General features: G+C 41.1%; 1 long non-coding RNA gene and 6 other non-coding genes across 8 annotated transcripts in view; all 7 read left to right on the top strand.

Annotated features, from left to right (window-relative positions):
• LOC148670536 (uncharacterized) overlaps positions 1-13957 on the top strand; it is a 408685-nt gene that overhangs the window by 193975 nt on the left and 200753 nt on the right. The gene's annotated exons all lie outside the window — the stretch shown is intronic.
• trnan-guu (transfer RNA asparagine (anticodon GUU)) lies at positions 4989-5062 on the top strand. The gene has a single exon. It is a non-coding gene; the product is annotated as a tRNA-Asn (tRNA).
• On the top strand, positions 6503-6574 carry trnaw-cca (transfer RNA tryptophan (anticodon CCA)). Its single transcript has one exon. It is a non-coding gene; the product is annotated as a tRNA-Trp (tRNA).
• Positions 8207-8280, top strand: trnan-guu (transfer RNA asparagine (anticodon GUU)). Its single transcript has one exon. It is a non-coding gene; the product is annotated as a tRNA-Asn (tRNA).
• Positions 9724-9795, top strand: trnaw-cca (transfer RNA tryptophan (anticodon CCA)). The gene has a single exon. It is a non-coding gene; the product is annotated as a tRNA-Trp (tRNA).
• trnan-guu (transfer RNA asparagine (anticodon GUU)) lies at positions 11441-11514 on the top strand. The gene has a single exon. It is a non-coding gene; the product is annotated as a tRNA-Asn (tRNA).
• Positions 12958-13029, top strand: trnaw-cca (transfer RNA tryptophan (anticodon CCA)). Its single transcript has one exon. It is a non-coding gene; the product is annotated as a tRNA-Trp (tRNA).

Below are 13957 nucleotides of genomic sequence, written 5' to 3'. Positions count from 1 at the left end.
ACAAATCTGCGTTGTTATTTTAACATGTTTCAGCTGAGGGTGCAACAGGAGTATAAATGAGTTTTCACACCAGCCATTCAAAGACCAAATTCCATGAGTGAACATTATTTTCTCAGAAGTTACCGGCATTGGACTTTGCCGGTGGTATTGAATTATGTCCACAACTGTTGTAGTAGTTCCTTCTTGAAATTCGACACGTGCAAAGCACTCGTAATATCATAGGTGTTAAAGTTCGCTGAGTCTATTCGAGTCATGGTGTGTATCCCTGCCTATCATTGGGAGATGGGTAGCTTTTTTACACTCAGATTCCAATCTTCAATGCTTTGTGGGAGAGATTACATAACTTTCATTTTCTCACATTTTCTGACGACTGTTCCAAAGGGGCACCCTGTCAATTCCGAATACTTTTCAAAAATCTGCCTGCATGTTTGATTATTGTCATTTAATTTCGAAAAAGTTCAATATTGATCATAACTAAAGAAAATAATGATCACGAACAAAAAAGGGATAAAGATGCGAGTCGATCTTGAATCACAGCTGGGTGACACGGGCTTCTGTTCTGATATGGTTGTACGAGAAACAGGAGGAATCGCCAATCTCCTATAGAACATGAGTTGAATCAGGAGTGAGACATTTCATATACTCGTGCATATGTCAACGCCTGACCTACATCGTAAAACTAACATTAAGTTGTCAGAGACATTCATTTATGTACAAACAAGAGACAGACCAAGTAATAATTCTACATTAGTTCAGGTGGGTAAACCTTAACTAACTAACTAATAAACCTATTAATAATTCTACATTAACGTGTCCTACACTGATCAGACTAATTGACATGGTCTGATTCAGAGCCTGTGCAGTTCGTGCTAATTACAACAAGGACAGTTCTGAACCCTCATCACCGACCTGAGCACAAGTTCAGCTGTTCTCCAGTTTTGTTACGCATGGTTTTTCATTGCAATTGAGTTCAGAGCTGGAGCTGATCTCCAGACAGTACAGTGTTTTGGGTAAGTTGTCGAAATTCGCATGAGGCTGCCAATAACTTTATTTCATCTTTCGCAGTCTGTAATCCTTAGAAAAGGAAGTGAATACTTGTATTAAGCTAAATCAAGCCGACGGAGATGCACTGCCGTTGTTTTTCTCCACTTTTCGTTGAAAGGAGAAAAATCACTGACATTTTCTTGCGGTATTTCTTCTGTCCTGATTAGCAAGACTTATATTTTATCTTTCAGAAGTTGTATGAATTTCTTGAAGTTCAGAAACAACTTGTTCCACAAAGGAAATGAACACTTGGTTCAAAGTAAATCAAGACGTATGTATCTCTCGCCGCGTGTGCTCTTATCTGTCCATCTCTCTACTTTTCTCTCACTCTGACAGTCTGTGCAGAGTTTCTGAAGGGGATGTAACACCACTTGGCAAAGAGAAAAATTATCAGAGGCAGAATAAAAAATCATTATTCTCTTCTCAGTCAGATTCACAGCTCAGAGACAATCGGACAGAAGCTCCATACTTCTTTTTATCCGTCAATCCAGAACCAGAGGACATTCAGACAATCAGTGCTGTTACATGAATAATATCAGACAGAACAGCCTGGACTCAGGTCACATTTTCCCATTTTCTCCTTCCTCACAGCCACTTAGAGACAGAAGAGCTCCTGGTTCTCCTCTCTGTGAACTGGGCTCAAGACTCACTGATCTGTCAGCTGTGGACTCTGTTCCAGGTCAGAAGCAAGAAGCTTCTATTAACCCTTTCCAGGACCTCCAGCCCTTCAGTATTACTTTCTTTACTGTATGTCAGTCTCCAAACATGTTTTATAAATGTTTTATAACACACGTGAGTGTGGAATTATCTTTTTATGTAATAAACACAAGTAGTGACACTTTGGTCAGTACACTGTATATTGATTATTAGAAGCCGATGGGCCGATGGTCGTGTCTACAGTAGTGACCAGTTGACCAGTCTGTAGCTCTCAGCAGTGGGACTCAGATCACACAGAAGAAGACCTGTCTGAGTGTGATTCCACACCAGCCCAGGGAATCACCAGCTCTCATATGTCTCTCACAGGTGTCTCACAGTCTTATAAATTTACAATTAGATGAATTATTGTAACAGGTAATCAGACTACCTATGGAACTGAGAGCAGGCTGGAAATAAAACCAGGATACACATTTTAACCTCCAGGATCAGGTTCCTGATCCTCCTGGCTTCTATACTCTGATGATTCGTTTAAAACATTTAAAAGCACTTATTACAGGGACTTGTGCTCGTTCACTACTGCTCCACACGGGTACGCCTTGTAACACATTAATCTGCGAAGTAAAATATTTTTTTTCCTGTTTAATGAATTTCATTCCTTGGTTTGTCGCTCTCCTTTTACAACTGTTATGATTCGCTTCTCTTCACAGCCCGGTGTGTTGTTTTTTGGGGGGGATGTTATATCTGTAAGAAAAGCCCCCCAGGCTCCGGACAGGAGTCTCCTCCAGCTGAGACGCGCTCTGCTCTGTTACAAAGAGCGCTGTGACGTCACAGACACCAGCCTGAGCGCCTGGATCAGAGAGCAAGACCGCGGGAGGCACAGGGTGCGCACGGAGGAGAGTTATTGATCACTTATCTATCGAAAACCAATTAATTTAATTAAAAAACCGTAGAATAAACAATTAGCTTCACCGATTGGTGAGTACTGATTCTTTTTCTGGTTTTGATCCTTTTTTAAATATCTAGAAAACAGTCAATAAAGACTGTATCGATCAATTACCGTAGTGCGTTTAATAAAAAAATGTTCAAACTGAAATTAAACAATGATTATTCTTATTATTATTTAGGTAACTGTATCCTAGAGCTAAAAAAATATATTACAAGTTGATAAATGTATGTAAGTAACAGTTTACATGTATTTTTTCCCGTGTTTATAAATCATAAGTATGGTAACCACGGGGACAGGGGCCATGTCACTGTGCGCGTCTAGGTGTATCGCGTTCGTCACAAAGAGCGATGTGACATCATGGGTAGCAACAAATACTAATACTAGTGTATTCATATTAATATTAATGAGAGTACAACTGGTTGTTTTAATGCTAGTGTTCATGTGAGTATTAATGATGATAGCGCTACTGATAGTTTTAGTTTTAATGTTCATATTCATGTTAATATTAAATATAATTATAGTGTTACTGTTAGAGAATTAACAGTAGTAGTAGTAGTTTTAATACTACTGTTATTCTAGCATTACTGTTATTCTCTTTGGGGGAATTAAAAGCACACATGGCGAGTGACCTCGTGGTGCAACGGTAGCGTGTCTGACTCTGGATCAGAAGGTTGCGTATTCAAATCATGTTGAGGTCAGCTGATGTGTTTGCAGGTGCTGCTGGTGCTGAACCTGGAAATTACACCATGCAGTTGGGTTTTAGCTGTACACCACATAAGTAATCTGAACGAAATAACAGCGCAGTACAGAACTACCAGTCAGGAGCTTATGCAGTGAATCATCTTGAACACGGCAAGAGAAAAGGCATACTGCACATCTGCGAAACATCATGTCCGACTTTAGAGACAGTGATATCAGAGAATGGAAGTTTCAGACCTTGTTTTTTTTTACAGGTTCAAGCAAACCTGAAAGTTAGAAAGTGTTTGGTCACTTTTGTATGAAAAAGTGTCTGAAGCCTGTAATTATAATTTGCCCTTTTTTAATTGTGGTTGAAATCCACTCCCATGTACCAAGACCTTACAGTATATTCATGTTTACTTAAATGACTAACTATTGGACTATTGGACATTAGTTGGTGTTTTTTTTTTTGTAACGATTTGCTATTTCATGCAGGAAAGAAAGGAACCCAGACCCAACGTTTGCTTTCACGTGGGGTTCATTTACATAACGGACATCTATTTCTGAGGAGCCTGATTTGAATCACACAACCCTGGTAGAAGTCGAATCGACAATCTTATAAACCGAAATCAGACGCGTTATCCATTAAACCACTAGCCCGTCACGTAAATTAATTGCACCATGGTGAGTTCAGTGCCGCTACTAGTAATACCCCACCCCCATCTTAAATTTCTAAGTGAGAAACGTGTTTTCTACACTTTTTTTTAGTTTTAAAAAATCATCACTTTTAAGCAGACAAAGCCTTTATGTGTCGCTCTGAATTTCTAATTGATTTAGAATTCCAAGACAAAAGCGTTTCGTTCCACAGCGGCGTGAAATGATCACGTCTTGCACTCTACTTCTCTCTAGTAGTAAAGCAGATCTTGCTTGGTGAGCATTTGCTCCGGTAAATTAGGTCACTTTTCATGTTAACTCACTTCTTCTAAACACAACATTTTCCGGTGCATGTTTTCTCCATGAAAAAAAGACATGTGCATGTGCATGTTTTCCCTTACATGTTTTCCCTTACATGATTTCTCGTTTTGTTTCATCAAAGTGTACAGAAAGAAGAAAGAAAGGAAAAGTGTCGTTAATGAACTCTGTCCCCCTTGGGAGATGTCAAGCGCATTGGACATGAAAAGTGCCCAATAAAAGCCATTTCTCTTCATTTCTCTTACGGTCAGGGCTCCTGTTCCGTGTAAAGGAGGCAGCTTGCTCAGCCTGCAGACTCAGGGCTTCGTGAACGCAGATGGCTCAGAGCGGTGTGTCCAAGCGGCTATAAAAGAGGAGAATTCTGCCGGCACCGTAGCTGAGTCGGTTTAAGTACCTGTCTCGTTAACTGGAGATCCGGGCTCCACATCCCAGCTGTGCCTTTCATCCTGTCTTTTTGTGCAGAAACTACCATCTTGGACAACCGCATAGGGCTTGATTTAGTTTAAAGCATGAATGAATACATTTCCTTTCTGCAACAACTTGATTTTCAAGAAATTCATACAGCTTGTGAAAAATGAAATGTAATTCTTGGCTATCAGAGCAGTAGGAATATTGCCGACTGGCAAGAAAATGCAAGCAATGTTTATTTTTTGACCGGAAAGGTGCGAATGGAGAAAGGCTTCTCTCATCAGTCTCTGTGGCGCAATCGGCGAGCGCGTTCGGCTGTTAACTGAAAGGTTGGTGGTTCAAGCCCACCCAGGGACGATCTCCTTATTATTGTCAATGTAAACACTGTCTCCGCTGAAGCCGAAACCTTAACCCTCTTTATATTTGCAGAAAATGCGAGTCTTTTGCCCGTGTCCAACAACAACACTTGAGACCGGGGAAGTCCAATAGTGATCAACACCGCAACTCCCCAGAAATCCATATTCACCCTTGGAAAAGTATCTTTGAATGGCTGGTGGGAGATATCATTTATACTCCTGTTGCGTCCTCTGCTAAAAGAGTTTAGAAATACAACGCAGATTTGTTTGAGAATTTGACAAGCACTGTTACAGTACGTTAGCACTGTGAAGTTGGATGTTGATATTTTGATATATTTACCTTAATTTTAACATAAATGTAAACATACATGCTGTACAATCTATGCTGTACAATCAAACACAGGTATATTTTGAGTCTCATGCTGATCGTCCTGTGGATCCAAAAGAAAATGTTAAAGCTGATACATTTTCGATTGGAATTTGCATCTAGCTACAACGTCCCTGGATAAGAGATTTTATTAGGTGCGTGCAATCGGTATCTTTTACTTTATGTATGGTAGTGGAAATAGTTTTTAAAATGTTTTCTAAAGAAGATTGTATTGCCAGGACCTGCCTTTAGCGCTCAGTAGCGATGACGCTGTTGATATAGATGGAGAAGAAATGTAAGATGAATTGATGATCTAAGCTAAAATAGCCCTAACACGCCTCCTGTAACAGTGTTTGTATTCATAGCAAGTAATATATTTTTTCAAACCCGAACGTTGCTTTTGCATTAAGTGTTATGTAACCATTAGCGGTTTCGGTAGCTTCTGAAGAGCGCACTTTTCCAAACTGAAGCCTATAAGAACATTATTCAAGACACACCATGGCCCAGAATCGTGCATCGGGACAAAGATTAACATCCATTGAAAGTACTCCCAAATAAAAGATTTGACCGAAAAATTAAAAGAGTAGGCAAGTATTAAAACAAAACCATAACTTCTTGACTTCCAATCTCTTTCCTGGTTCAGGCCATGTAAAATGACATATTCAGTGGACTCATGCCGAGGTTGTGAGTTTAAGCCTCACCTGGAGCAGCCTGGTTTTCTGTCTTGACAGGTAAACAGTGTTTTGTGTTATTTGCTAAATGGAGAGAGGATTCTGTGTTAATTGTGCTCCTCCTGGGAGAGGTCAAGATGAGAAGTTCACCAGGCTGGTGGTAAATATCCTGTCCAGGAATATCGGGGCTGTAGGGGGTCAGATCTATAGATGTAGTAAACACATTAGTGGAGACGGTGTGTCTGCTCTCCGTGAGAGAGCCGGGCGGGAAGAATAATCTGTGGTCTGGGAAGAAGAGACCCTCGTTGGAAGAGCGGCGCTCCTCACAGGAGAGAATGAAAACAATCTTTTTCAGGGACGCTGATTTTTCTCTTTGGGTGAATTAAAAGCACTTGTCGCAAGTGACCTCGTGGCGCAACGGTAGCGCGTCTGACTCCAGATCAGAAGGTTGCGTGTTCAAATCACGTCGAGGTCAGCTGATGTGTTTGCAGGTGCTGCTGGTGCCGAACCCAGAATTTACACCATGCAGTTGGGTTTTAGCTGTACACCACCTAGGTAATCTGAATGAAGTAACAGAACACCCAGTCAGGATCTTATGCAGCATTTCATCTTGAACACGACAAGAGAAAAGGCACACTGCACATCCGCGAAACAGCACATCCGACTTTAGAGACAGTGACATCAGAGAATGGAAGTTTCAAACCGCTTTTCTGTTACAGGTTCAAGCAAACCTGAAAGTTAGGGAGTGTTTGGTCACTTTTGTATGAAAAAGTGTCTGAAGCCTGTAATTATAATTTGCCCTTCTTTTAATTGTGGTTGAAATCCACTCCCATGTACCAAGACCTTACAGTATATTCATGTTTACTTAAATGACTAACTATTGGACTATTGGACATTAGTTGGTGTTTTTTTTTTGTAACGATTTGCTATTTCATGCAGGAAAGAAAGGAACCCAGACCCAACGTTTGCTTTCAGGTGGGGTTCATTTACATAACAGACATCTATTTCTGAGGAGCCTGATTTGAATCACACAACCCTGGTAGAAGTCGAATCGACAATCTTATAAACCGAAATCAGACGCGTTATCCATTAAACCACTAGCCCGTCACGTAAATTAATTGCACCATGGTGAGTTCAGTGCCGCTACTAGTAATACCCCACCCCCATCTTAAATTTCTAAGTGAGAAACGTGTTTTCTACATTTTTTTTTAGTTTTAAAAAATCATCACTTTTAAGCAGACAAAGCCTTTATGTGTCGCTCTGAATTTCTAATTGATTTAGAATTCCAAGACAAAAGCGTTTCGTTCCACAGCGGCGTGAAATGATCACGTCTTGCACTCTACTTCTCTCTAGTAGTAAAGCAGATCTTGCTTGGTGAGCATTTGCTCCGGTAAATTAGGTCACTTTTCATGTTAACTCACTTCTTCTAAACACAACATTTCCCGGTGCATGTTTTCTCCATGAAAAAAAGACATGTGCATGTGCATGTTTTCCCTTACATGTTTTCCCTTACATGATTTCTCGTTTTGTTTCATCAAAGTGTACAGAAAGAAGAAAGAAAGGAAAAGTGTCGTTAATGAACTCTGTCCCCCTTGGGAGATGTCAAGCGCATTGGACATGAAAAGTGCCCAATAAAAGCCATTTCTCTTCATTTCTCTTACGGTCAGGGCTCCTGTTCCGTGTAAAGGAGGCAGCTTGCTCAGCCGGCAGACTCAGGGCTTCGTGAACGCAGATGGCTCAGAGCGGTGTGTCCAAGCGGCTATAAAAGAGGAGAATTCTGCCGGCACCGTAGCTGAGTCGGTTTAAGTACCTGTCTCGTTAACTGGAGATCCGGGCTCCACATCCCAGCTGTGCCTTTCTTCCTGTCTTTTTGTGCAGAAACTACCATCTTGGACAACCGCATAGGGCTTGATTTAGTTTAAAGCATGAATGAATACATTTCCTTTCTGCAACAACTTGTTTTTCAAGAAATTCATACAGCTTGTGAAAAATGAAATGTAATTCTTGGCTATCAGAGCAGTAGGAATATTGCCGACTGGCAAGAAAATGCAAGCAATGTTTATTTTTTGACCGGAAAGGTGCGAATGGAGAAAAGCCTCTCTCATCAGTCTCTGTGGCGCAATCGGCGCGCGCGTTCGGCTGTTAACTGAAAGGTTGGTGGTTCAAGCCCACCCAGGGACGATCTCCTTATTATTGTCAATGTAAACACTGTCTCCGCTGAAGCCGAAACCTTAACCCTCTTTATATTTGCAGAAAATGCGAGTCTTTTGCCCGTGTCCAACAACAACACTTGAGACCGGGGAAGTCCAATAGTGATCAACACCGCAACTCCCCAGAAATCCATATTCACCCTTGGAAAAGTATCTTTGAATGGCTGGCGGGAGATATCATTTATACTCCCGTTGCGTCCTCTGCTAAAAGAGTTTAGAAACACAACGCAGATTTGTTTGAGAATTTGACAAGCACTGTTACAGTACGTTAGCACTGTGAAGTTGGATGTTGATATTTTGATATATTTACCTTAATTTTAACATAAATGTAAACATACATGCTGTACAATCTATGCTGTACAATCAAACACAGGTATATTTTGAGTCTCATGCTGATCGTCCTGTGGATCCAAAAGAAAATGTTAAAGCTGATACATTTTCGATTGGAATTTGCATCTAGCTACAACGTCCCTGGATAAGAGATTTTATTAGGTGCGTGCAATCGGTATCTTTTACTTTATGTATGGTAGTGGAAATAGTTTTAAAAATGTTTTCTAAAGAAGATTGTATTGCCAGGACCTGCCTTTAGCGCTCAGTAGCGATGACGCTGTTGATATAGATGGAGAAGAAATGTAAGATGAATTGATGATCTAAGCTAAAATAGCCCTAACACGCCTCCTGTAACAGTGTTTGTATTCATAGCAAGTAATATATTTTTTCAAACCCGAACGTTGCTTTTGCATTAAGTGTTATGTAACCATTAGCGGTTTCGGTAGCTTCTGAAGAGCGCACTTTTCCAAACTGAAGCCTATAAGAACATTATTCAAGACACACCATGGCCCAGAATCGTGCATCGGGACAAAGATTAACATCCATTGAAAGTACTCCCAAATAAAAGATTTGACCGAAAAATTAAAAGAGTAGGCAAGTATTAAAACAAAACCATAACTTCTTGACTTCCAATCTCTTTCCTGGTTCAGGCCATGTAAAATGACATATTCAGTGGACTCATGCCGAGGTTGTGAGTTTAAGCCTCACCTGGAGCAGCCTGGTTTTCTGTCTTGACAGGTAAACAGTGTTTTTTTCTGTTATTTGCTAAATGGAGAGAGGATTCTGTGTTAATTGTGCTCCTCCTGGGAGAGGTCAAGATGAGAAGTTCACCAGGCTGGTGGTAAATATCCTGTCCAGGAATATCGGGGCTGTAGGGGGTCAGATCTATAGATGTAGTAAACACATTAGTGGAGACGGTGTGTCTGCTCTCCGTGAGAGAGCCGGGCGGGAAGAATAATCTGTGGTCTGGGAAGAAGAGACCCTCGTTGGATTAGCGGCGCTCCTCACAGGAGAGAATGAAAACAATCTTTTTCAGGGACGCTGATTTTTCTCTTTGGGTGAATTAAAAGCACTTGTCGCAAGTGACCTCGTGGCGCAACGGTAGCGCGTCTGACTCCAGATCAGAAGGTTGCGTGTTCAAACCACGTCGAGGTCAGCTGATGTATTTGCAGGTGCTGCTGGTGCCGAACCCGGAATTTACACCATGCAGTCGGGTTTTAGCTGTACACCACCTAGGTAATCCGAATGAAGTAACAGAACAGTACAGAACACCCAGTCAGGATCTTATGCAGCATTTCATCTTGAACACGACAAGAGAAAAGGCACACTGCACATCCGCGAAACATCACATCCGACTTTAGAGACAGTGACATCAGAGAATGGAAGTTTCAAACCGCTTTTCTGTTACAGGTTCAAGCAAACCTGAAAGTTAGGGAGTGTTTGGTCACTTTTGTATGAAAAAGTGTCTGAAGCCTGTAATTATAATTTGCCCTTCTTTTAATTGTGGTTGAAATCCACTCCCATGTACCAAGACCTTACAGTATATTCATGTTTACTTAAATGACTAACTATTGGACTATTGGACATTAGTTGGTGTTTTTTTTTTGTTGTAACGATTTGCTATTTCATGCAGGAAAGAAAGGAACCCAGACCCAACGTTTGCTTTCAGGTGGGGTTCATTTACATAACAGACATCTATTTCTGAGGAGCCTGATTTGAATCACACAACCCTGGTAGAAGTCGAATCGACAATCTTATAAACCGAAATCAGACGCGTTATCCATTAAACCACTAGCCCGTCACGTAAATTAATTGCACCATGGTGAGTTCAGTGCCGCTACTAGTAATACCCCACCCCCATCTTAAATTTCTAAGTGAGAAACGTGTTTTCTACTTTTTTTTTTAGTTTTAAAAAATCATCACTTTTAAGCAGACAAAGCCTTTATGTGTCGCTCTGAATTTCTAATTGATTTAGAATTCCAAGACAAAAGCGTTTCGTTCCACAGCGGCGTGAAATGATCACGTCTTGCACTCTACTTCTCTCTAGTAGTAAAGCAGATCTTGCTTGGTGAGCATTTGCTCCGGTAAATTAGGTCACTTTTCATGTTAACTCACTTCTTCTAAACACAACATTTCCCGGTGCATGTTTTCTCCATGAAAAAAAGACATGTGCATGTGCATGTTTTACCTTACATGTTTTCCCTTACATGATTTCTCGTTTTGTTTCATCAAAGTGTACAGAAAGAAGAAAGAAAGGAAAAGTGTCGTTAATGAACTCTGTCCCCCTTGGGAGATGTCAAGCGCATTGGACATGAAAAGTGCCCAATAAAAGCCATTTCTCTTCATTTCTCTTACGGTCAGGGCTCCTGTTCCGTGTAAAGGAGGCAGCTTGCTCAGCCGGCAGACTCAGGGCTTCGTGAACGCAGATGGCTCAGAGCGGTGTGTCCAAGCGGCTATAAAAGAGGAGAATTCTGCCGGCACCGTAGCTGAGTCGGTTTAAGTACCTGTCTCGTTAACTGGAGATCCGGGCTCCACATCCCAGCTGTGCCTTTCTTCCTGTCTTTTTGTGCAGAAACTACCATCTTGGACAACCGCATAGGGCTTGATTTAGTTTAAAGCATGAATGAATACATTTCCTTTCTGCAACAACTTGATTTTCAAGAAATTCATACAGCTTGTGAAAAATGAAATGTAATTCTTGGCTATCAGAGCAGTAGGAATATTGCCGACTGGCAAGAAAATGCAAGCAATGTTTATTTTTTGACCGGAAAGGTGCGAATGGAGAAAGGCCTCTCTCATCAGTCTCTGTGGCGCAATCGGCGAGCGCGTTCGGCTGTTAACTGAAAGGTTGGTGGTTCAAGCCCACCCAGGGACGATCTCCTTATTATTGTCAATGTAAACACTGTCTCCGCTGAAGCCGAAACCTTAACCCTCTTTATATTTGCAGAAAATGCGAGTCTTTTGCCCGTGTCCAACAACAACACTTGAAACCGGGGAAGTCCAATAGTGATCAACACCGCAACTCCCCAGAAATCCATATTCACCCTTGGAAAAGTATCTTTGAATGGCTGGTGGGAGATATCATTTATACTCCTGTTGCGTCCTCTGCTAAAAGAGTTTAGAAATACAACGCAGATTTGTTTGAGAATTTGACAAGCACTGTTACAGTACGTTAGCACTGTGAAGTTGGATGTTGATATTTTGATATATTTACCTTAATTTTAACATAAATGTAAACATACATGCTGTACAATCTATGCTGTACAATCAAACACAGGTATATTTTGAGTCTCATGCTGATCGTCCTGTGGATCCAAAAGAAAATGTTAAAGCTGATACATTTTCGATTGGAATTTGCATCTAGCTACAACGTCCCTGGATAAGAGATTTTATTAGGTGCGTGCAATCGGTATCTTTTACTTTATGTATGGTAGTGGAAATAGTTTTAAAAATGTTTTCTAAAGAAGATTGTATTGCCAGGACCTGCCTTTAGCGCTCAGTAGCGATGACGCTGTTGATATAGATGGAGAAGAAATGTAAGATGAATTGATGATCTAAGCTAAAATAGCCCTAACACGCCTCCTGTAACAGTGTTTGTATTCATAGCAAGTAATATATTTTTTCAAACCCGAACGTTGCTTTTGCATTAAGTGTTATGTAACCATTAGCGGTTTCGGTAGCTTCTGAAGAGCGCACTTTTCCAAACTGAAGCCTATAAGAACATTATTCAAGACACACCATGGCCCAGAATCGTGCATCGGGACAAAGATTAACATCCATTGAAAGTACTCCCAAATAAAATATTTGACCGAAAAATTAAAAGAGTAGGCAAGTATTAAAACAAAACCATAACTTCTTGACTTCCAATCTCTTTCCTGGTTCAGGCCATGTAAAATGACATATTCAGTGGACTCATGCCGAGGTTGTGAGTTTAAGCCTCACCTGGAGCAGCCTGGTTTTCTGTCTTGACAGGTAAACAGTGTTTTTTTCTGTTATTTGCTAAATGGAGAGAGGATTCTGTGTTAATTGTGCTCCTCCTGGGAGAGGTCAAGATGAGAAGTTCACCAGGCTGGTGGTAAATATCCTGTCCAGGAATATCGGGGCTGTAGGGGGTCAGATCTATAGATGTAGTAAACACATTAGTGGAGACGGTGTGTCTGCTCTCCGTGAGAGAGCCGGGCGGGAAGAATAATCTGTGGTCTGGGAAGAAGAGACCCTCGTTGGATTAGCGGCGCTCCTCACAGGAGAGAATGAAAACAATCTTTTTCAGGGACGCTGATTTTTCTCTTTGGGTGAATTAAAAGCACTTGTCGCAAGTGACCTCGTGGCGCAACGGTAGCGCGTCTGACTCCAGATCAGAAGGTTGCGTGTTCAAATCACGTCGAGGTCAGCTGATGTGTTTGCAGGTGCTGCTGGTGCCGAACCCGGAATTTACACCATGCAGTCGGGTTTTAGCTGTACACCACCTAGGTAATCCGAATGAAGTAACAGAACAGTACAGAACACCCAGTCAGGACCTTATGCAGCATTTCATCTTGAACACGACAAGAGAAAAGGCACACTGCACATCCGCGAAACATCACATCCGACTTTAGAGACAGTGACATCAGAGAATGGAAGTTTCAAACCGCTTTTCTGTTACAGGTTCAAGCAAACCTGAAAGTTAGGGAGTGTTTGGTCACTTTTGTATGAAAAAGTGTCTGAAGCCTGTAATTATAATTTGCCCTTCTTTTAATTGTGGTTGAAATCCACTCCCATGTACCAAGACCTTACAGTATATTCATGTTTACTTAAATGACTAACTATTGGACTATTGGACATTAGTTGGTGTTTTTTTTTTGTAACGATTTGCTATTTCATGCAGGAAAGAAAGGAACCCAGACCCAACGTTTGCTTTCAGGTGGGGTTCATTTACATAACAGACATCTATTTCTGAGGAGCCTGATTTGAATCACACAACCCCGGTAGAAGTCGAATCGACAATCTTATAAACCGAAATCAGACGCGTTATCCATTAAACCACTAGCCCGTCACGTAAATTAATTGCACCATGGTGAGTTCAGTGCCGCTACTAGTAATACCCCACCCCCATCTTAAATTTCTAAGTGAGAAACGTGTTTTCTACATTTTTTTTTAGTTTTAAAAAATCGTCACTTTTAAGCAGACAATGCCTTTATGTGTCGCTCTGAATTTCTAATTGATTTAGAATTCCAAGACAAAAGCGTTTCGTTCCACAGCGGCGCGAAATGATCACGTCTTTCACTCTACTTCTCTCTAGTAGTAAAGCAGATCTTGCTTGGTGAGCATTTGCTCCGGTA

The sequence above is a fragment of the Lepisosteus platostomus genome, chromosome 5, assembly GCF_059453375.1.
Source record: "Lepisosteus platostomus isolate fLepPlt1 chromosome 5, fLepPlt1.hap1, whole genome shotgun sequence".
Classification (NCBI taxonomy): Eukaryota; Metazoa; Chordata; class Actinopteri; order Semionotiformes; family Lepisosteidae; genus Lepisosteus; species Lepisosteus platostomus.
This window is presented reverse-complemented; position numbering and strand designations above follow the sequence as displayed.